This window comes from Capricornis sumatraensis, chromosome 11 (assembly GCF_032405125.1).
Source record: "Capricornis sumatraensis isolate serow.1 chromosome 11, serow.2, whole genome shotgun sequence".
In the NCBI taxonomy this organism is placed as follows: Eukaryota; Metazoa; Chordata; class Mammalia; order Artiodactyla; family Bovidae; genus Capricornis; species Capricornis sumatraensis.
In genome coordinates, this window is record NC_091079.1 from 2,738,985 (window position 1) to 2,758,980 (window position 19,996).

Sequence of the window (19,996 nt, forward strand, 5' to 3'; positions counted from 1 at the left end):
CATGCAGAGCACAAGACTCACAGGGCCCCTGGCTGGGGTCTGCAGCCCCACACACGCGGAGGCCGAGTCGTTGAGCTCGCAGAAGGTGCCTGACAGACGTCATTTCCCTAGTGCTCTCCTCCCCAGCAGAGACATGTGCAGGTGGTTGGGGCCTGGCCCTGCGTGTCTGGGCTCCCGTCCACTGCCCCACCTCAGGGAAGCAGCTCCTCAGCCAAGACCTGTGGGAGGCGCAGGGGGCCCCGCCTGGAAGCCTAGTTTACAGCATGCGGGAAGCGGGCCTCCTTGGGAGAAGATGAGGCAGCCCAGCTGCGTGCGGCTGCAATCACTGCTTAGGCGGATCCGAGTGCCCCTCCATTACGGCAGAGCTCCAGCTCTGCTCAGAGGCCCGATCTGGCATAGTTGCTGGCGTGAGGCTGCTCTGCCCTGGGCGAGCCTTGCCCAGACTTGCCGCACGTTAGGCTTCCAGTCCAGATAGGAGCGGGCTGCGTGAGACTGGGAGATGCTACTGGCGCCTTCTTGGCCTCAGCTCCACTCCTGCCTTGCCTTTGCACCTAGTCCCCAGGCGTTCTTGTGAAAGGCGTAGTTGCCTGTGGGTTGCACACTGCCAAGCTCTCCAGCAGTGAGGGCTCTATTAGAGGCAATGGGAGGGCAACTGCAGGGCTCCTCGAGCGGTTGCTTGACCGCCCAGACTCAGCACAGCACGGAGAGCACAAGGCTCACAGGGCCCCTGGCTGGGGTCTGCAGCCCCACACACGCGGAAGCTGACTCGGTGAGCGCCCAGAAGGTGCCTGACAGACGTCATTTCCCTATTGCTCTCCTCCCCAGCAGAGACGTGTGCAGGTTGTTTGGGCCTGCCCCTGCGGTTCTGGACTCACGTCCACAGCCCCAGCTCAGGGAAGCAGCTCCTGAGCCAAGACATGTGGGAGGCGCAGGTGGCCCCGCCTGGAAGCCTAGTTTACAGCATGCGGGAAGCGAGCCTCCTCGGGATAAGAGAAGGCAGCCCTGCTGTGTGCGGCTGCAATCACTGCTTTGGCAGAGCCGAGTGCGCCTCCAGTACGGCAGAGCTCCATCTCTGCTCAGAGGCCTGATCTGGCAGAGTTGCTGGCGTGAGGCTGTTCTGCCCTGGGCGAGCATTGCCCAGACTTGCCTCTCGGCTAGGCTTCCAGTCCAGGAAGGAGCAGGCTGCGCGAGACTGGGAGATGCTACTGGCGCCTTCCTGGCCTAAGCTCCACTCCTGCCTTGCCTTTGCACCTAGACCCCAGGCGTTCTTGTGGTGGGCTTAGTTGCCGGTGGGTTGCACACTTCCAAGAGCTCCATCTTGAGGGCTCTATTAGAGGCAAAGTGAGGGCAAGTGGAAGTCTATTCTTACGGTTGCTTGCCGCCCAGACTCAGCACAGCACGGAGAGCACAAGGCTCACAGGGCCCCTGGCTGTGGTCTGCAGCACCACACACCGGAGGTGAACTCGGGGGGGGCCCAGAAGGTGCCTGAGTGCCGGCATTTCCCTAGTGCTCTCCTCCCAGGCAGAGACGAGTGCAGGTGGTTGGGGCCTGCCCCTGCGTGTCTGATCTCCCGTCCACAGCCTCAGCTCAGGGAAGCAGCTCCTGAGCCAAGACCTGTGGGAGGCGCAGCGGGCCCAGTCTGGAAGCCTAGTTTACAGCATGCAGGAAGCGAGCCTCCTCCGGAGAAGAGAAGGCAGCACTGCTGTGTGCGGCTGCATTCACTGCTTTGGCGGAGCCGAGTGCGCCTCCAGTACGGCAGAGCTCCAGCTCTGCTCAGAGTCCCGATCTGACAGAGTTGCTGGCGTTAGGCTGCTCTGTCCTGGGCGAGCCTTGCCCAGACTTGCCTCACACATAGGCTACCAGTCCAGGATGGAGCGGGGTGCGTGAGACTGGGAGATGCTACTGGCGTCTTCCTGGCCTCAGCTCCACTCCTGCTTTGCCTTTGCACCTAGTCCCCAGGCGTTCTTGTGGAGGGCTTAGTTGCCGGTGGGTTGCACACTGCCAAGCGCTCCAGCAGTGAGGGCTCTATTAGAGGCAATGGGAGGGCAACTGCAGGGCTCCTCCAGCGGTTGCTTGACTGCCCAGACTCAGCACAGCACGGAGAACACAAGGCTCACAGGGCCCCTGGCTGGGGTCTTCAGCCCCACACACCGGATGTGAACTCCGGGAGCGCCCAGAAGGTGCCTGAGAGACGTCATTTCCCTAGTGCTCTTCTTCCCAGCAGAGACGAATGCAGGTGGTTGGGGCCTGATCCTGCGTGTCTGGGCTCCCGTCCACAGCTCCAGCTCAGGGAAGCAGCTCCTGAGCCAAGACCTGTGGGAGGCGCAGGGGGCCCCGCCGGGAAGCCTAGTTTACAGCATGCGGGAAGCGAGCCTCCTTGGGAGAAGGTGAGGCAGCCCAGCTGCGTGCGGCTGCAATCACTGCTTTTGCGGATACGAGTGCCCCTCCATTACGGCAGAGCTCCAGCTCTGCTCAGAGGCCCGCTCTGGCAGAGTTGCTTGCATGAGTCTGCTCTGTCCTGGGCGAGCCTTGCCCAGACTTGCCTCACACATAGGCTTCCAGTGCAGGAAGGAGCAGGCTGCGCGAGATTTGGAGATGCTACTGGCGTCTTCCTGGCCTCAGCTCCACTCCTGCCTTGCCTTTGCACCTAGTCCCCTGGCGTTCTTGTGGAGGGCTTGTTGCCAGTTGGTTGCACACTGCCAAGCGCTCCAGCAGTGAGGGCTCTATTAGAGGCAATGAGAGGGCAACTGCAGGGCTCCTCCAGTGGTTGCTTGACCGCCCAGACTCAGCACAGCACGGAGAGCACAAGGCTCACAGGGCCCCTGGCTGGGGTCTGCAGCCCCACACACTCGGAGGCTGACTCGATGAGCGCCCAGAAGATGCCTGACAGACGTCATTTCCCTAGTGCTCTCCTCCCAAGCAGAGACGTGTGCAGGTGGTTGGGGCCTGCCCCTGCGTGTCTGGGCTCCCGTCCACAGCCCCAGCTCAGGGAAGCAGCTCCTGAGCCAAGACCTGTGGGAGGCGCAGGTGGCCCCGCCTGGAAGCCTAGTTTACAGCATGCGGGAAGCGAGTCTCCTCGGGAGAAGAGGAGCCAGTCCAGCTGCGTGAGGCTGCAATCACTGCTTTGGCGGAGCCGAGTGCCCCTCCAGTGCGGCAGAGGTCCAGCTCTGCTCAGAGGCCCGATCTGGCAGAGTTGCTGGCTTGAGGCTGCTCTGCCCAGGGCGAGCGTTGCCCAGACTTGCCTCGCGGCTAGGCTTCCAGTCAAGGAAGGAGCAGGCTGCGCGAGACTAGGAGATGCTACTGGCGCCTTCCTGGCCTCAGCTCCACTCCTGCCTTGCCTTTGCACCTAGTCCCCAGGTGTTCTTGTGAAAGGCTTAGTTGCCGGTGGGTTGCACACTGCCAAGCGCTCCAGCCGTGAGGGCTCTATTAGAGGCAAAGGGAGGGCTACTGCAAGTCGCCTCTTGGGTTTGCTTGACCGCCCAGACTCAGCACAGCACGGAAAGTACAAGGCTCACAGGGCCCCTGGCTGGAGTCTGCAGCCCCACACACCGTAGGGGAACTCCGGGAGCGCCCAGAAGGTGCCTGACAGACGTCATTTCCCTATTTCTCTCCTCTCCAGCAGAGACGTGTGCAGGTGGTTGGGGCCTGCCCCTGCGTGTCTGGGCTCCCGTCCACAGCCCCAGCTCAGGGAAGCAGCTCCTGAGCCAAGACCTGTGGGAGGCGCAAGTGGCCCCTCCTGGAACCCTAGTTTACAGCATGCGGGAAGCGAGCCTCCTCGGGAGAAGAGAAGCAGCCCTGCTGCGTGCGGCTGCATTCACTGCTTTTGCGGAGCCGAGTGCGCCTCCAGTACAGCAGAGCTCCAGCTCTGCTCAGAGTGCGGATATCGCAGAGTTGCTGGCGTTAGGCTGCTCTGTACTGGGTAAGCCTTGCCCAGACTTGCCTCGCACCTAGGCTTCCAGTCCAGGAAGGAACAGGCTGCGCGAGACTGGGAGATGCTGCTGGCGCCTTCCTGGCCTCAGCTCCACTCCTGCCTTGCCTTTGCACATAGTCCCCAGGCGTTCCTGTGGAGGGCTTTGTTACCGGTGGGTTGCACACTGCCAAGCGCTCCAGCAGTGAGGGCTCTATTAGAGGCAATGGGAGGGCAACTGCAGGGCTCTTCCAGCGGTTGCTTAACCGCCCGGACAGCACAGCACGGAGAGCCCAAGGCTCACAGGGCCCCTGCCTGGGGTCTGCAGCCCCACACACGCGGAGGCTGACTCGGTGAGCGCTCAGAAAGTTCCTGACAGACGTCATTTTCCTAGTGCTCTCCTCCCCAGCAGAGACGTGTGCAGGTGGTTGGGGCCTGCCCCTGGGTGTCTGGGCTCCCGTCCACAGCCCCAGCTCAGTGTAGCAGCTCCTGAGCCAAGACCTGTGGTAGCCGCAGGGGCGCCGCCTGGAAGCCTAGTTTACAGCATGCGGGAATCGTGCCTCCTCGGGGGAAGAGGAGCCAGCCGAGCTGCGTGCGGCTGCAATCACTGCTTTGGCGGAGCCGAGTGCCCCTCCAGTACGGCAGAACTCCAGCTCTGCTCAGAGGCCCGATCTGGCAGAGTTGCTGGCGAGAGGTTGCTCTGCCGTGGGCGAGCCTTGCCCAGACTTGCCTCGCGGCTAGGCTTCCAGTCCAGGAAGGAGGAGGCTGCGCGAGACTGGGAGATGCTACTGGCGCCTTCCTGACCTCAGCTCCACTCCTGCCTTGCCTTTGCACCTAGTCCCCAGGCGTTCTTGTGGAGGGCTTAGTTGCCGGTGGGTTGAACACTGCCAAGCGCTCCAGCAGTGAGGGCTCTATTAGAGGCAATGGGACGGCAACTGCAGGGCTCTTCCAGCGTTTGCTTTACCGCCCAGAATCAGCACAGCACGGAAAGCACAAGGCTCACAGGGCCCCTGGCTGGGGTCTGCAGCCCCACACACCGGAGGCGAACTCCGGGAGCGCCCAGAAGGTGCCTGAAAGACGTCATTTCCCTAGTGCTCTCCTCCCCTGCAGAGACGTGTGCAGGTGGTTGGGGCCTGCCCCTGCGTGTCTGGGCTTCCGTCCAAAGCCCCAGCTCAGGGAAGGAGTTCCTGAGCCAAGACCTGTGGGAGGCGCATGGGGCTCCGCCTTGAAGACTAGTTTACAGCATGCGGGAAGCGAGCCTCCTCGGGAGAAGAAAGGCAGGCCGGCTGCATGCGGCTGCATTCACTGCTTGGGCGGAGCCGAGTGCGCTTCCAGTACGGCAGAGCTCCAGCACTGCTCAGAGGCCCGATCTGGCAGAGTTGCTGGCGTGAGGCTTCTCTGCCCTGGGCGAGCCTTGCCCAGACTTGCCTCGCACATAGGCTTCCAGTCCAGAAAGGAGCAGGCTGCGCGAGACTGGGAGATGCTACTGGCGCCTTCCAGGCCTAAGCTCCACTCCTGCCTTGCCTTTGCACCTAGTCCCCAGGCGTTCTTGTGAAGGGCTTAGTTGCCAGTGGGTTGCACACTGCCAAGCGCTCCAGCAGTGAGGGCTCTATTAGAGGCAATGGGAGGGCAACTGCAGGGCTCCTCCAGCGGTTGCTTGAACGCACAGACTCAGCACAGCACGGAGAACACAAGGCTCACAGGGTCCCTGGTTGGGGTCTGCAGCCCCACACACGCGGAGGCTGACTCGGTGAGCGCCCAGAATGTGCCTGACAGACGTCATTTCCCTAGTGCTCTCCTCCACAGCAGAGACGTGTGCAGGTGGTTGGGGCCTGCCCCTGCGTGTCTGGGAACCCGTCCACAGCCCCACCTCAGGGAAGCAGCTCCTCAGCCAAGACCTGTGGGAGGTGCAGGGGGCCCCGCCTGGAAGCATAGTTGATAGCATGCAGGAAGCGAGTCTCCTCGGGAGAAGAGGAGTCAGCCCAGCTGCTTGTGGCTGCAATCACTGCTTTGGCGGAGCCGAGTGCCCCTCCAGTACGGCAGGGCTCCAGCTCTGCTCAGAGGCCCTATCTGGCAGAGTTGCTGGCGTGAGGCTGCTCTGCCCAGGGCGAGCTTCGCCCAATCTTGCCTCGCGGCTAGGCTTCCAGTCCAGGAAGAAGCTGGCTGCGCGAGACTGGGAGATGCTACTGGCGCCTTCCTGGCCTCAGCTCCACTCTTGCCTTGCCTTTGCACCTAGTTCCCAGGCGTTCTTGTGGAGGGCTTAGTTGCCGGTGGGTTGCACACTGCCAAGCGCTCCAGCCGTGAGGGCTCTATTAGAGGCAAAGGGAGGGCTACTGCAAGTCGCCTCTTGGGTTTGCTTGACCGCCCAGACTCAGCACAGCACGGAAAGTACAAGGCTCACAGGGCCCCTGGCTGGGGTCTGCAGCCCCACACACCGTAGGTGAACTCCGGGAGCGCCCAGAACGTGCCTGACAGACGTCATTTCCCTATTTCTCTCCTCGCCAGCAGAGACGTGTGCAGGTGGTTGGGGCCTGCCCCTGCGTGTCTGGGCTCCCGTCCACAGCCCCAACTCAGGGAAGCAGCTCCTGAGCCAAGACCTGTGGGAGGCGCAAGTGGCCCCTCCTGGAACCCTAGTTTACAGCATGCGGGAAGCGAGCCTCCTCGGGAGAAGAGAAGCAGCCCTGCTGTGTGCGGCTGCATTCACTGCTTTTGCGGAGCCGAGTGCGCCTCCAGTACAGCAGAGCTCCAGCTCTGCTCAGAGTCCGGATATCGCAGAGTTGCTGGCGTTAGGCTGCTCTGTCCTGGGTGAGCCTTGCCCAGACTTGCCTCGCACCTAGGCTTCCAGTCCAGGAAGGAACAGGCTGCGCGAGACTGGGAGATGCTGCTGGCGCCTTCCTGGCCTCAGCTCCACTCCTGCCTTGCCTTTGCACATAGTCCCCAGGCGTTCCTGTGGAGGGCTTTGTTGCCGGTGGGTTGCACACTGCCAAGCGCTCCAGCAGTGAGGGCTCTATTAGAGGCAATGGGAGGGCAACTGCAGGGCTCCTGCAGCGGTTGCTTGACCGCCCGGACAGCACAGCACGGAGAGCCCAAGGCTCACAGGGCCCCTGCCTGGGGTCTGCAGCCCCACACACGCGGAGGCTGACTCGGTGAGCGCCCAGAAAGTTCCTGACAGACGTCATTTTCCTAGTGCTCTCCTCCCCAGCAGAGACGTGTGCAGGTGGTTGGGGCCTGCCCCTGGGTGTCTGGGCTCCCGTCCACAGCCCCAGCTCAGTGTAGCAGCTCCTGAGCCAAGACCTGTGGTAGCCGCAGGGGCGCCGCCTGGAAGCCTAGTTTACAGCATGCGGGAATCGTGCCTCCTCGGGGGAAGAGGAGCCAGCCGAGCTGCGTGCGGCTGCAATCACTGCTTTGGCGGAGCCGAGTGCCCCTCCAGTACGGCAGAGCTCCAGCTCTGCTCAGAGGCCCGATCTGGCAGAGTTGCTGGCGAGAGGTTGCTCTGCCGTTGGCGAGCCTTGCCCAGACTTGCCTCGCGGCTAGGCTTCCAGTCCAGGAAGGAGGAGGCTGCGCGAGACTGGGAGATGCTACTGGCGCCTTCCTGACCTCAGCTCCACTCCTGCCTTGCCTTTGCACCTAGTCCCCAGGCGTTCTTGTGGAGGGCTTAGTTGCCGGTGGGTTGAACACTGCCAAGCGCTCCAGCAGTGAGGGCTCTATTAGAGGCAATGGGACGGCAACTGCAGGGCTCTTCCAGCGTTTGCTTTACCGCCCAGAATCAGCACAGCACGGAAAGCACAAGGCTCACAGGGCCCCTGGCTGGGGTCTGCAGCCCCACACACCGGAGGCGAACTCCGGGAGCGCCCAGAAGGTGCCTGAAAGACGTCATTTTCCTAGTGCTCTCCTCCCCTGCAGAGACGTGTGCAGGTGGTTGGGGCCTGCCCCTGCGTGTCTGGGCTTCCGTCCAAAGCCCCAGCTCAGGGAAGGAGTTCCTGAGCCAAGACCTGTGGGAGGCGCATGGGGCTCCGCCTTGAAGACTAGTTTACAGCATGCGGGAAGCGAGCCTCCTCGGGAGAAGAAAGGCAGGCCGGCTGCATGCGGCTGCATTCACTGCTTGGGCGTAGCCGAGTGCGCTTCCAGTACGGCAGAGCTCCAGCACTGCTCAGAGGCCCGATCTGGCAGAGTTGCTGGCGTGAGGCTGCTCTGCCCTGGGCGAGCCTTGCCCAGACTTGCCTCGCACATAGGCTTCCAGTCCAGAAAGGAGCAGGCTGCGCGAGACTGGGAGATGCTACTGGCGCCTTCCAGGCCTAAGCTCCACTCCTGCCTTGCCTTTGCACCTAGTCCCCAGGCGTTCTTGTGAAGGGCTTAGTTGCCAGTGGGTTGCACACTGCCAAGCGCTCCAGCAGTGAGGGCTCTATTAGAGGCAATGGGAGGGCAACTGCAGGGCTCCTCCAGCGGTTGCTTGAACGCACAGACTCAGCACAGCACGGAGAACACAAGGCTCACAGGGTCCCTGGTTGGGGTCTGCAGCCCCACACACGCGGAGGCTGACTCGGTGAGCGCCCAGAATGTGCCTGACAGACGTCATTTCCCTAGTGCTCTCCTCCACAGCAGAGACGTGTGCAGGTGGTTGGGGCCTGCCCCTGCGTGTCTGGGAACCCGTCCACAGCCCCACCTCAGGGAAGCAGCTCCTCAGCCAAGACCTGTGGGAGGTGCAGGGGGCCCCGCCTGGAAGCATAGTTTATAGCATGCAGGAAGCGAGTCTCCTCGGGAGAAGAGGAGTCAGCCCAGCTGCTTGTGGCTGCAATCACTGCTTTGGCGGAGCCGAGTGCCCCTCCAGTACGGCAGAGCTCCAGCTCTGCTCAGAGGCCCGATCTGGCAGAGTTGCTGGCGAGAGGTTGCTCTGCCGTGGGCGAGCCTTGCCCAGACTTGCCTCGCGGCTAGGTTTCCAGTCCAGGAAGGAGGAGGCTGCGCGAGACTGGGAGATGCTACTGGCGCCTTCCTGACCTCAGCTCCACTCCTGCCTTGCCTTTGCACCTAGTCCCCAGGCGTTCTTGTGGAGGGCTTAGTTGCCGGTGGGTTGAACACTGCCAAGCGCTCCAGCAGTGAGGGCTCTATTAGAGGCAATGGGACGGCAACTGCAGGGCTCTTCCAGCGTTTGCTTTACCGCCCAGAATCAGCACAGCACGGAAAGCACAAGGCTCACAGGGCCCCTGGCTGGGGTCTGCAGCCCCACACACCGGAGGCGAACTCCGGGAGCGCCCAGAAGGTGCCTGAAAGACGTCATTTCCCTAGTGCTCTCCTCCCCTGCAGAGACGTGTGCAGGTGGTTGGGGCCTGCCCCTGCGTGTCTGGGCTTCCGTCCAAAGCCCCAGCTCAGGGAAGGAGTTCCTGAGCCAAGACCTGTGGGAGGCGCATGGGGCTCCGCCTTGAAGACTAGTTTACAGCATGCGGGAAGCGAGCCTCCTCGGGAGAAGAAAGGCAGGCCGGCTGCATGCGGCTGCATTCACTGCTTGGGCGGAGCCGAGTGCGCTTCCAGTACGGCAGAGCTCCAGCACTGCTCAGAGGCCCGATCTGGCAGAGTTGCTGGCGTGAGGCTGCTCTGCCCTGGGCGAGCCTTGCCCAGACTTGCCTCGCACATAGGCTTCCAGTCCAGAAAGGAGCAGGCTGCGCGAGACTGGGAGATGCTACTGGCGCCTTCCAGGCCTAAGCTCCACTCCTGCCTTGCCTTTGCACCTAGTCCCCAGGCGTTCTTGTGAAGGGCTTAGTTGCCAGTGGGTTGCACACTGCCAAGCGCTCCAGCAGTGAGGGCTCTATTAGAGGCAATGGGAGGGCAACTGCAGGGCTCCTCCAGCGGTTGCTTGAACGCACAGACTCAGCACAGCACGGAGAACACAAGGCTCACAGGGTCCCTGGTTGGGGTCTGCAGCCCCACACACGCGGAGGCTGACTCGGTGAGCGCCCAGAATGTGCCTGACAGACGTCATTTCCCTAGTGCTCTCCTCCACAGCAGAGACGTGTGCAGGTGGTTGGGGCCTGCCCTTGAGTGTCTGAACTCCCTTCCACAGCCCCATCTCAGGGAAGCAGCTCCTCAGCTAAGACCTGTAGGAGGCGCGGGGCGCCCCCGCCGGGAACCCTAGTTTACAGCATGCCGGAAGCGAGCCTCCTCAGTACAAGAGAAGGCAGCCCAGCTGCGTGCGGATGCAATCAGTACTTTGGCGGAGCCGAGTGCCCCTCCAGTACGGCAGAGCTCCAGCTCTGCTCAAATGCCCGATCTCTCATAGTTGCTGGCGTGAGCCTCCTGTACCCTGGGCGAGCCTTGCCCAGACTTGCCTCGCGTTAGGCTTCCAGTCCAGAAAGGAGCGGGCTGCGCGAGACTGGGAGATGCTACTGGCGCCTTCCTGGCCTCAGCTCCACTCCTGCCTTGCCTTTGCACCTAGTCCCCAGGCGTTCTTGTGGAGGGCTTAGTTGCCGGTGGGTTGCACACTGCCAAGCGCTCCAGCAGTGAGGGCTCTATCAGAGGCAAAGGGAGGGCTACTGCAAGTCGCCTCTTTCGTTTGCTTGACCGCCCAGAATCAGCACAGCACGGAAAGCACAAGGCTCACAGGGCCCCTGGCTGGGGTCTGCAGCCCCACACACCGGAGGCGAACTCTGGGAGCGCCCAGAAGGTGCCTGAAAGACGTCATGGCCCTAGTGCTCTCCTCCAGAGCAGAGACGTGTGCAGGTGGTTTTGGCCTGCCCCTGCGTGTCTGGGCTCCCGTCCACATCCCCAGCTCAAGGAAGGAGTTCCTGAGCCAAGACCTGTGGGAGGCGCAGGGGTCCCCGCCTGCAAGCCTAGTTTACAGCATGCGGGAAGCGAGCCTCCTCGGGAGAAGTGAAGGCAGGCCGGCTGCGTGCGGCTGCATTCACTGCTTGGGCGGAGCCGAGTGCGCTTCCAGTACGGCAGAGCTCCAGCTCTGCTCAGAGGCCCGATCTGGCAGAGTTGCTGGCGTGAGGCTGCTCTGCCCTGGGCGAGCCTTGCCCAGACTTGCCACGCACATAGGCTTCCAGTCCAGAAAGGAGCAGGCTGCGCGAGACTGGGAGATGCTACTGGCGCCTTCCTGGCCTCAGCTCCACTCCTGCCTTTCCTTTGCACCTAGTCCCCAGGCGTTCTTGTGGAGGGCTTAGTTGCCGGTGGGTTGCACACTGCCAAGCGCTCCAGCAGTGAGGGCTCTATTAGAGGCAAAGTGAGGGCAACTGGAAGTCTATTCTTACGGTTGCTTGACCGCCTAGACTCAGCACAGCACTTAGAGCACAAGGCTCACAGGGTCCCTGGCTGGGGTCTGCAGCCCCACACACGCGGAGGCTGACTCGGTGAGCGCCCAGAATGTGCCTGACAGACGTCATTTCCCTAGTGCTCTCCTCCACAGCAGAGACGTGTGCAGGTGGTTGGGGCCTGCCCCTGCGTGTCTGGGAACCCGTCCACAGCCCCACCTCAGGGAAGCAGCTCCTCAGCCAAGACCTGTGGGAGGTGCAGGGGGCCCCGCCTGGAAGCCTAGTTTACAGCATTCAGGAAGCGAGTCTCCTCGGGAGAAGAGGAGTCAGCCCAGCTGCTTGTGGCTGCAATCACTGCTTTGGCGGAGCCGAGTGCCCCTCCAGTACGGCAGAGCTCCAGCTCTGCTCAGAGGCCCTATCTGGCAGAGTTGCTGGCGTGAGGCTGCTCTGCACAGGGCGAGCTTGGCCCAATCTTGCCTCGCGGCTAGGCTTCCAGTCCAGGAAGAAGCAGGCTGCGCGAGATTCGGAGATGCTACTGGCGCCTTCCTGGCCTCAGCTCCACTCTTGCCTTGCCTTTGCACCTAGTTCCCAGGCGTTCTTGTGGAGGGCTTAGTTGCCGGTGGGTTGCACACTGCCAAGCGCTCCATCAGTGAGGGCTCTATCAGAGGCAAAGGGAGGGCTACTGTAAGTCGCCTCTTTCGTTTGCTTGACCGCCCAGACTCAGCACAGCACGGAAAGCACAAGGCTCACAGGGCCCCTGGCTGGGGTCTGCAGCCCCACACACCGGAGGCGAACTCCGGGAGCGCCCAGAAGGTGCCTGACAGACGTCATTTCCCTAGTGCTCTCCTCCCCAGCAGAAACGTGTGCAGGTGCTTGGGGCCTGCCCCTGCGTGTCTGGGCTCCCGTCCACAGCCCCACCTCAGGGAAGCAGCTCCTCAGCCAAGATCTGTGGGAGGCGCAGGGGGCCCTTACTGGAAGCCTAGTTTACAGCATGCGGGAAGCGAGCCTACTCGGGAGAAAAGAAGGCAGCCCTGCTGCGTGTGGCTGCATTCACTGCTTTGGCGGAGCCGAGTGCACCTCCAGTACGGCAGAGCTCCAGCTCTGCGCAGAGGCCCGATCTGGCAGAGCTGCTGGCGTGAGGCTGCTCTGCCCTGGGCGAGCCTTGCCCAGACTTGCCTCGCGGCTAGGCTTCCAGTCCAGGAAGGAGCAGGCTGCGCGAGACTGGGAGATTCTACTGGCGCCATCCTGGCCTCAGCTCCACTCCTGCCTTGCCTTTGCACCTAGTCCCCAGGCGTTCTTGTGGAGGGCTTAGTTGCCGGTGGGTTGCACACTGCCAAGCGCTCCTGCAGTGAGGGCTCTATTAGAGGCAATGGGAGGGCAACTGCAGGGCTCCTCCAGCGGTTGCTTGACCGCCCAGACTCAGCACAGCACAGAGAGCATAAGGTTCACAGGGCCCCTGGCTGGGGTCTGCAGCCCCACACACGCGGAGGCTAACTCAGTTAGCGCCCAGAAGGTGCCTGACAGACGTCATTTCCCTAGTGCTCTCCTCCCCAGCAGAGACGTGTGTAGGTGGTTGGGGCCTGCCCCTGCGTGTCTGGGCTCCAGTCCACAGCCCCAGCTCAGGGAAGCAGCTCCTGAGCCAAGACCTGTGGGAGGCGCAGGGGGCAACGCCTGGAAGCCTAGTTTACAGCATGCCGGAAGCGAGCCTCCTCAGTACAAGAGAAGGCAGCCCAGCTGCGTGCGAAGGCAATCAGTACTTTGGCGGAGCCGAGTGCCCCTCCAGTACGGCAGAGCTCCAGCTCTGCTCAAAGTTCCGATCTTTCATAGTTGCTGGCGTGAGCCTCCTGTGCCCTGGGCGAGCATTGCCCAGACTTGCCTCGCGTAGACTTCCTGTCCAGAAAGCAGCGGGCTGCGCGAGACTGGGAGATGCTACTGGCGCCTTCCTGGCCTCAGTTCCACTCCTGCCTTGCATTTGCAGCTAGTCCCCAGGCGTTCTTGTGGAGGGCTTAGTTGCCGGTGGGTTGCACACTGCCAAGCGCTCCAGCAGTGAGGGGTCTATTACAGGCAAAGTGTGGGCAACTGCAAGTTTCCTCTTGCGGTTGCTTGACCGCCCAGACTCAGCACAGCATGGAGAGCCCAAGGCTCACAGGGCCCCTGGCTGGGGTCTGCAGCCCCACCCACGTGGAAACTGACTCGGTGAGCGCCCAGAAGGTGCCTGACAGACGTCATTTCGCTAGTGCTCTCCTCCCCAGCAGAGACGTGTGCAGGTGCTTGGGGCCTGCCCCTGCGTGTCTGGGCTCCCGTCCACAGCCCCAGCTCAGGGATGCAGCTCCTGAGCCAAGACCTGTGGGAGGCGCAGGGGGCCCTGCCTGGAAGCCTAGTTTACAGCATGCGGGAAGCGAGCCTCCTCGGGAGAAGAGAAGACAGCCCTGCTGCGTGTGGCTGCATTCACTGCTTTGGCGGAGACGAGTGCGCCTCCAGTACGGCAGAGCTCCAGCTCTGCTCAGAGGCCCGATCTGGCAGAGCTGCTGGCGTGAGGCTGCTCTGCCCTGGACGAGCCTTGCCCAGACTTGCCTCGCGGCTAGGCTTCCAGTCCAGGAAGGAGCAGGCTGCGCGAGACTGGGAGATACTACTGGCCTCGTCCTGGCCTCAGCTCCACTCCTGCCTTGCCTTTGCACCTAGTACCCAGGCGTTCTTGTGGAGGGCTTAGTTGCCGGTGGGTTGCACACTGCCAAGCGCTCCAGCAGGGAGGGCTCTATTAGAGGCAATGGGAGGGCAACTGCAGGGCTCCTCCAGCGGTTGCTTGACCGCCCAGACTCAGCACAGCACGGAGAGCACAAGGCTCACAGGGCCCCTGGCTGGGGTCTGCAGCCCCACACACGCAGAGGCTAACTCAGTTAGCGCCCAGAAGGTGCCTGACAGATGTCATTTCCCTAGTGCTCTCCTCCCCAGCAGAGACGTGTGTAGGTGGTTGGGGCCTGCCCCTGCGTGTCTGGGCTCCAGTCCACAGCCCCAGCTCAGGGAAGCAGCTCCTGGGCCAAGACATGTGGGAGGCGCAGGGGACCCCTCCTGGCAGCCTAGTTTACAGCATGCGGGAAGCCAGCCTCCTCGGGAGAAGAGAAGGCAGCCCTGCTGTGTGGGGCTGCATTCACTGCTTTGGCGGAGCCGAGTGCGCCTCCAATACGGCAGAGCTCCAGCTCTGCTCAGAGTCCGGATCTGGCAGAGTTGCTTGAGTTAGGCTGCTCTTTCCTGGGCGAGCCTTGCCCAGACTTGCCTCGCACATAGGCTTCCAGTCCAGGAAGGAGCGGGCGGCTCCAGACTGGGAGATGCTGCTGGCGCCTTCCTGGCCTCAGCTCCACTCCTGCCTTGCCTTTGCACCTAGTTCCCAGGCGTTCCTGTGGAGGGCTTAGTTGCCGGTGGGTTGCACACTGCCAAGCGCTCCAGCAGTGAGGGCTCTATTAGAGGCAATGGGAGGGCAACTGCAGGGCTCCTCCAGCGGCTGCTTGACCGCCCAGACTCAGCACAGCACGGAGAGCACAAGGCTCACAGGGCCCCTGGCTGGGGTCTGCAGCCCCACACACGCGGAGTCCGAGTCGGTGAGCGCGTAGAAGGTGCCTGACAGACGTCATTTCCCTAGTGCTCTCCTCCCCAGCAGAGACGTGTGCAGGTGGCTGGGGCCTGCCCCTGCGTGTCTGGGCTCCTGTCCACAGCCCCAGCTCAGGGAAGCAGCTCCTGAGCCAAGACCTGTGGGAGGCGCAGGGGGCCCCGCCTGGAAGCCTAGTTTACAGCATGCGGGAAGCGAGCCTCCTCGGGAGAAGAGGAGCCAGCCCAGCTGCGTGCGGCTGCAATCAATACTTTGGCGGAGCCGAGTGCCCCTCCAGTACGGCAGTGCTCCAGCTCTGCTCAGAGGCCCGATCTGGCAGAGTTGCTTGCGTGAGGCTGCTCTGCCCTGGGCGAGCCTTGCCCAGACTTGCCTCGCGGCTAGGCTTCCAGTCCAGGAAGGAGCAGGCTGCGTGAGACTGGGAGATGCTACTGGCGCCTTCCTGGCCTCAGCTCCACTCCTGCCTTGCCTTTGCACCTAGTCCCCAGGCGTTCTTGTGGAGGGCTTAGTTGCCGGTGGGTTGCACACTGCCAAGCGCTCCAGCAGTGAGGGCTCTATTAGAGGCAATGGGAGGGCAACTGCAGGGATCCTCCAGTGGTTGCTTGACCGCCCAGACAGCACAGCACGGAGAGCCCAAGGCTCACAGGGCCCCTGGCTGTGGTCTGCCCCCCCATACACCGGAGGGGAATTCCGGGAGCGCCCAGAAGGTGCCAGACAGACGTCATTTTCCTAGTGCTCTCCTCCCCAGCAGAGACGTGTGCAGGTGGTTGGGGCCTGCCCTTGAGTGTCTGGACTCCCTTCCACAGCCCCAGCTCAGGGAAGCAGCTCCTCAGCTAAGACCTGTAGGAGGCGCGGGGCGCCCCCGCCGGGAAGCCTAGTTTACAGCATGCCGGAAGCGAGCCTCCTCAGTACAAGAGAAGGCAGCCCAGCTGCGTGCGAAGGCAATCAGTACTTTGGCGGAGCCGAGTGCCCCTCCAGTACGGCAGAGCTCCAGCTCTGCTCAAAGGTCCGATCTCTCATAGTTGCTGGCGTGAGCCTCCTGTGCCCTGGGCGAGCCTTGCCCAGACTTGCCTCGCGTAGGCTTCCTGTCCAGAAAGGAGCGGGCTGCGCGAGACTGGGAGATGCTACTGGCGCCTTCCTGGCCTCAGTTCCACTCCTGCCTTGCATTTGCAGCTAGTCCCCAGGCGTTCTTGTGGAGGGCTTAGTTTCCGGTGGGTTGCACACTGCCAAGCGCTCCAGCAGTGAGGGCTCTATTAGAGGCAATGGGAGGGCAACTGCAGGGCTCCTCCAGCGGTTGCTTGACAGACCAGACTCAGCACAGCACGGAGAGCACAAGGCTCACAGGGCCCCTGGCTGGGGTCTGCAGCCCCACACTCCGGAGGTGAACTCCGGGAGAGCCCAGAAGATGCCTGAGAGACGTCATTTCCCTAGTACTCTCCTTCCCAGCAGAGACGTGTGCAGGTGGTTGGGGCCTGCCCCTGCGTGTCTTGGCTCCCGTCCACAGCCCCAGCTCAGGGAAGCAGCTCCTGAGTCAAGACCTTTGGGAGGCGTGGGGGGCCTCGCCTGGAAGCCTAGTTTACAGCATGCGGGAAGCGAGCCTCCTCGGGAGAAGAGAAGGCAGCCCGGCTGCGTGCGGCTGCATTCCCTGCTTGGGCGGAGCCGAGTGCGCTTCTAGTACGGAAGAGCTCCAGCACTGCTCAGAGGCCCGATCTGGCAGAGTTGCTGGCGTGAGGCTGCTCTGCCCTGGGCGAGCCTTGCCCAGACTTGCCTCGCACATAGGCTTCCAGTCCAGAAAGGAGCAGGCTGCGCGAAACTGGGAGATGCTACTGGCGCCTTCCAGGCCTAAGCTCCACTCCTGCCTTGCCTTTGCACCTAGTCCCCAGGCGTTCTTGTGAAGGGCTTAGTTGCCAGTGGGTTGCACACTGCCAAGCGCTCCAGCAGTGAGGGCTCTATTAGAGGCAATGGGAGGGCAACTGCAGGGCTCCTCCAGCGGTTGCTTGAACGCACAGACTCAGCACAGCACGGAGAACACAAGGCTCACAGGGTCCCTGGTTGGGGTCTGCAGCCCCACACACGCGGAGGCTGACTCGGTGAGCGCCCAGAATGTGCCTGACAGACGTCATTTCCCTAGTGCTCTCCTCCACAGCAGAGACGTGTGCAGGTGGTTGGGGACTGCCCTTGAGTGTCTGAACTCCCTTCCACAGCCCCAGCTCAGGGAAGCAGCTCCTCAGCTAAGACCTGTAGGAGGCGCGGGGCGCCCCCGTCGGGAACCCTAGTTTACAGCATGCCGGAAGCGAGCCTCCTCAGTACAAGAGAAGGCAGCCCAGCTGCGTGCGGATGCAATCAGTACTTTGGCGGAGCCGAGTGCCCCTCCAGTACGGCAGAGCTCCAGCTCTGCTCAAATGCCCGATCTCTCATAGTTGCTGGGGTGAGCCTCCTGTGCCCTGGGCGAGCCTTGCCCAGACTTGCCTCGCGTTAGGCTTCCAGTCCAGAAAGGAGCGGGCTGCGCGAGACTGGGAGATGCTACTGGCGCCTTCCTGGCCTCAGCTCCACTCCTGCCTTGCCTTTGCACCTAGTCCCCAGGCGTTCTTGTGGAGGGCTTAGTTGCCGGTGGGTTGCACACTGCCAAGCGCTCCAGCAGTGAGGGCTCTATCAGAGGCAAAGGGAGGGCTACTGCAAGTCGCCTCTTTCGTTTGCTTGACCGCCCAGAATCAGCACAGCACGGAAAGCACAAGGCTCACAGGGCCCCTGGCTGGGGTCTGCAGCCCCACACACCGGAGGCGAACTCTGGGAGCGCCCAGAAGGTGCCTGAAAGACGTCATGGCCCTAGTGCTCTCCTCCAGAGCAGAGACGTGTGCAGGTGGTTGGGGCCTGCCCCTGCGTGTCTGGGCTCCCGTCCACATCCCCAGCTCAAGGAAGGAGTTCCTGAGCCAAGACCTGTGGGAGGCGCAGGGGTCCCCGCCTGCAAGCCTAGTTTACAGCATGCGGGAAGCGAGCCTCCTCGGGAGAAGTGAAGGCAGGCCGGCTGCGTGCGGCTGCATTCACTGCTTGGGCGGAGCCGAGTGCGCTTCCAGTACGGCAGAGCTCCAGCACTGCTCAGAGGCCCGATCTGGCAGAGTTGCTGGCGTGAGGCTGCTCTGCCCTGGGCGAGCCTTGCCCAGACTTGCCTCGCACATAGGCTTCCAGTCCAGAAAGGAGCAGGCTGCGCGAGACTGGGAGATGCTACTGGCGCCTTCCTGGCCTCAGCTCCACTCCTGCCTTTCCTTTGCACCTAGTCCCCAGGCGTTCTTGTGGAGGGCTTAGTTGCCGGTGGGTTGCACACTGCCAAGCGCTCCAGCAGTGAGGGCTCTATTAGAGGCAAAGTGAGGGCAACTGGAAGTCTATTCTTACGGTTGCTTGACCGCCCAGACTCAGCACAGCACTTAGAGCACAAGGCTCACAGGGTCCCTGGCTGGGGTCTGCAGCCCCACACACGCGGAGGCTGACTCGGTGAGCGCCCAGAATGTGCCTGACAGACGTCATTTCCCTAGTGCTCTCCTCCACAGCAGAGACGTGTGCAGGTGGTTGGGGCCTGCCCCTGCGTGTCTGGGAACCCGTCCACAGCCCCACCTCAGGGAAGCAGCTCCTCAGCCAAGACCTGTGGGAGGTGCAGGGGGCCCCGCCTGGAAGCCTAGTTTACAGCATGCAGGAAGCGAGTCTCCTCGGGAGAAGAGGAGTCAGCCCAGCTGCTTGTGGCTGCAATCACTGCTTTGGCGGAGCCGAGTGCCCCTCCAGTACGGCAGAGCTCCAGCTCTGCTCAGAGGCCCTATCTGGCATAGTTGCTGGCGTGAGGCTGCTCTGCACAGGGCGAGCTTGGCCCAATCTTGCCACGCGGCTAGGCTTCCAGTCCAGGAAGAAGCAGGCTGCGCGAGATTCGGAGATGCTACTGGCGCCTTCCTGGCCTCAGCTCCACTCTTGCCTTGCCTTTGCACCTAGTTCCCAGGCGTTCTTGTGGAGGGCTTAGTTGCCGGTGGGTTGCACACTGCCAAGCGCTCCATCAGTGAGGGCTCTATCAGAGGCAAAGGGAGGGCTACTGTAAGTCGCCTCTTTCGTTTGCTTGACCGCCCAGACTCAGCACAGCACGGAAAGCACAAGGCTCACAGGGCCCCTGGCTGGGGTCTGCAGCCCCACACACCGGAGGCGAACTCCGGGAGCGCCCAGAAGGTGCCTGACAGACGTCATTTCCCTAGTGCTCTCCTCCTCAGCAGAGACGTGTGCAGGTGCTTGGGGCCTGCCCCTGCGTGTCTGGGCTCCCGTCCACAGCCCCACCTCAGGGAAGCAGCTCCTCAGCCAAGATCTGTGGGAGGCGCAGGGGGCCCTTACTGGAAGCCTAGTTTACAGCATGCGGGAAGCGAGCCTACTCGGGAGAAAAGAAGGCAGCCCTGCTGCGTGTGGCTGCATTCACTGCTTTGGCGGAGCCGAGTGCACCTCCAGTACGGCAGAGCTCCAGCTCTGCGCAGAGGCCCGATCTGGCAGAGCTGCTGGCGTGAGGCTGCTCTGCCCTGGGCGAGCCTTGCCCAGACTTGCCTCGCGGCTAGGCTTCCAGTCCAGGAAGGAGCAGGCTGCGCGAGACTGGGAGATTCTACTGGCGCCATCCTGGCCTCAGCTCCACTCCTGCCTTGCCTTTGCACCTAGTCCCCAGGCGTTCTTGTGGAGGGCTTAGTTGCCGGTGGGTTGCACACTGCCAAGCGCTCCTGCAGTGAGGGCTCTATTAGAGGCAATGGGAGGGCAACTGCAGGGCTCCTCCAGCGGTTGCTTGACCGCCCAGACTCAGCACAGCACAGAGAGCATAAGGTTCACAGGGCCCCTGGCTGGGGTCTGCAGCCCCACACACGCGGAGGCTAACTCAGTTAGCGCCCAGAAGGTGCCTGACAGACGTCATTTCCCTAGTGCTCTCCTCCCCAGCAGAGACGTGTGTAGGTGGTTGGGGCCTGCCCCTGCGTGTCTGGGCTCCAGTCCACAGCCCCAGCTCAGGGAAGCAGCTCCTGAGCCAAGACCTGTGGGAGGCGCAGGGGGCAACGCCTGGAAGCCTAGTTTACAGCATGCCGGAAGCGAGCCTCCTCAGTACAAGAGAAGGCAGCCCAGCTGCGTGCGAAGGCAATCAGTACTTTGGCGGAGCCGAGTGCCCCTCCAGTACGGCAGAGCTCCAGCTCTGCTCAAAGTTCCGATCTTTCATAGTTGCTGGCGTGAGCCTCCTGTGCCCTGGGC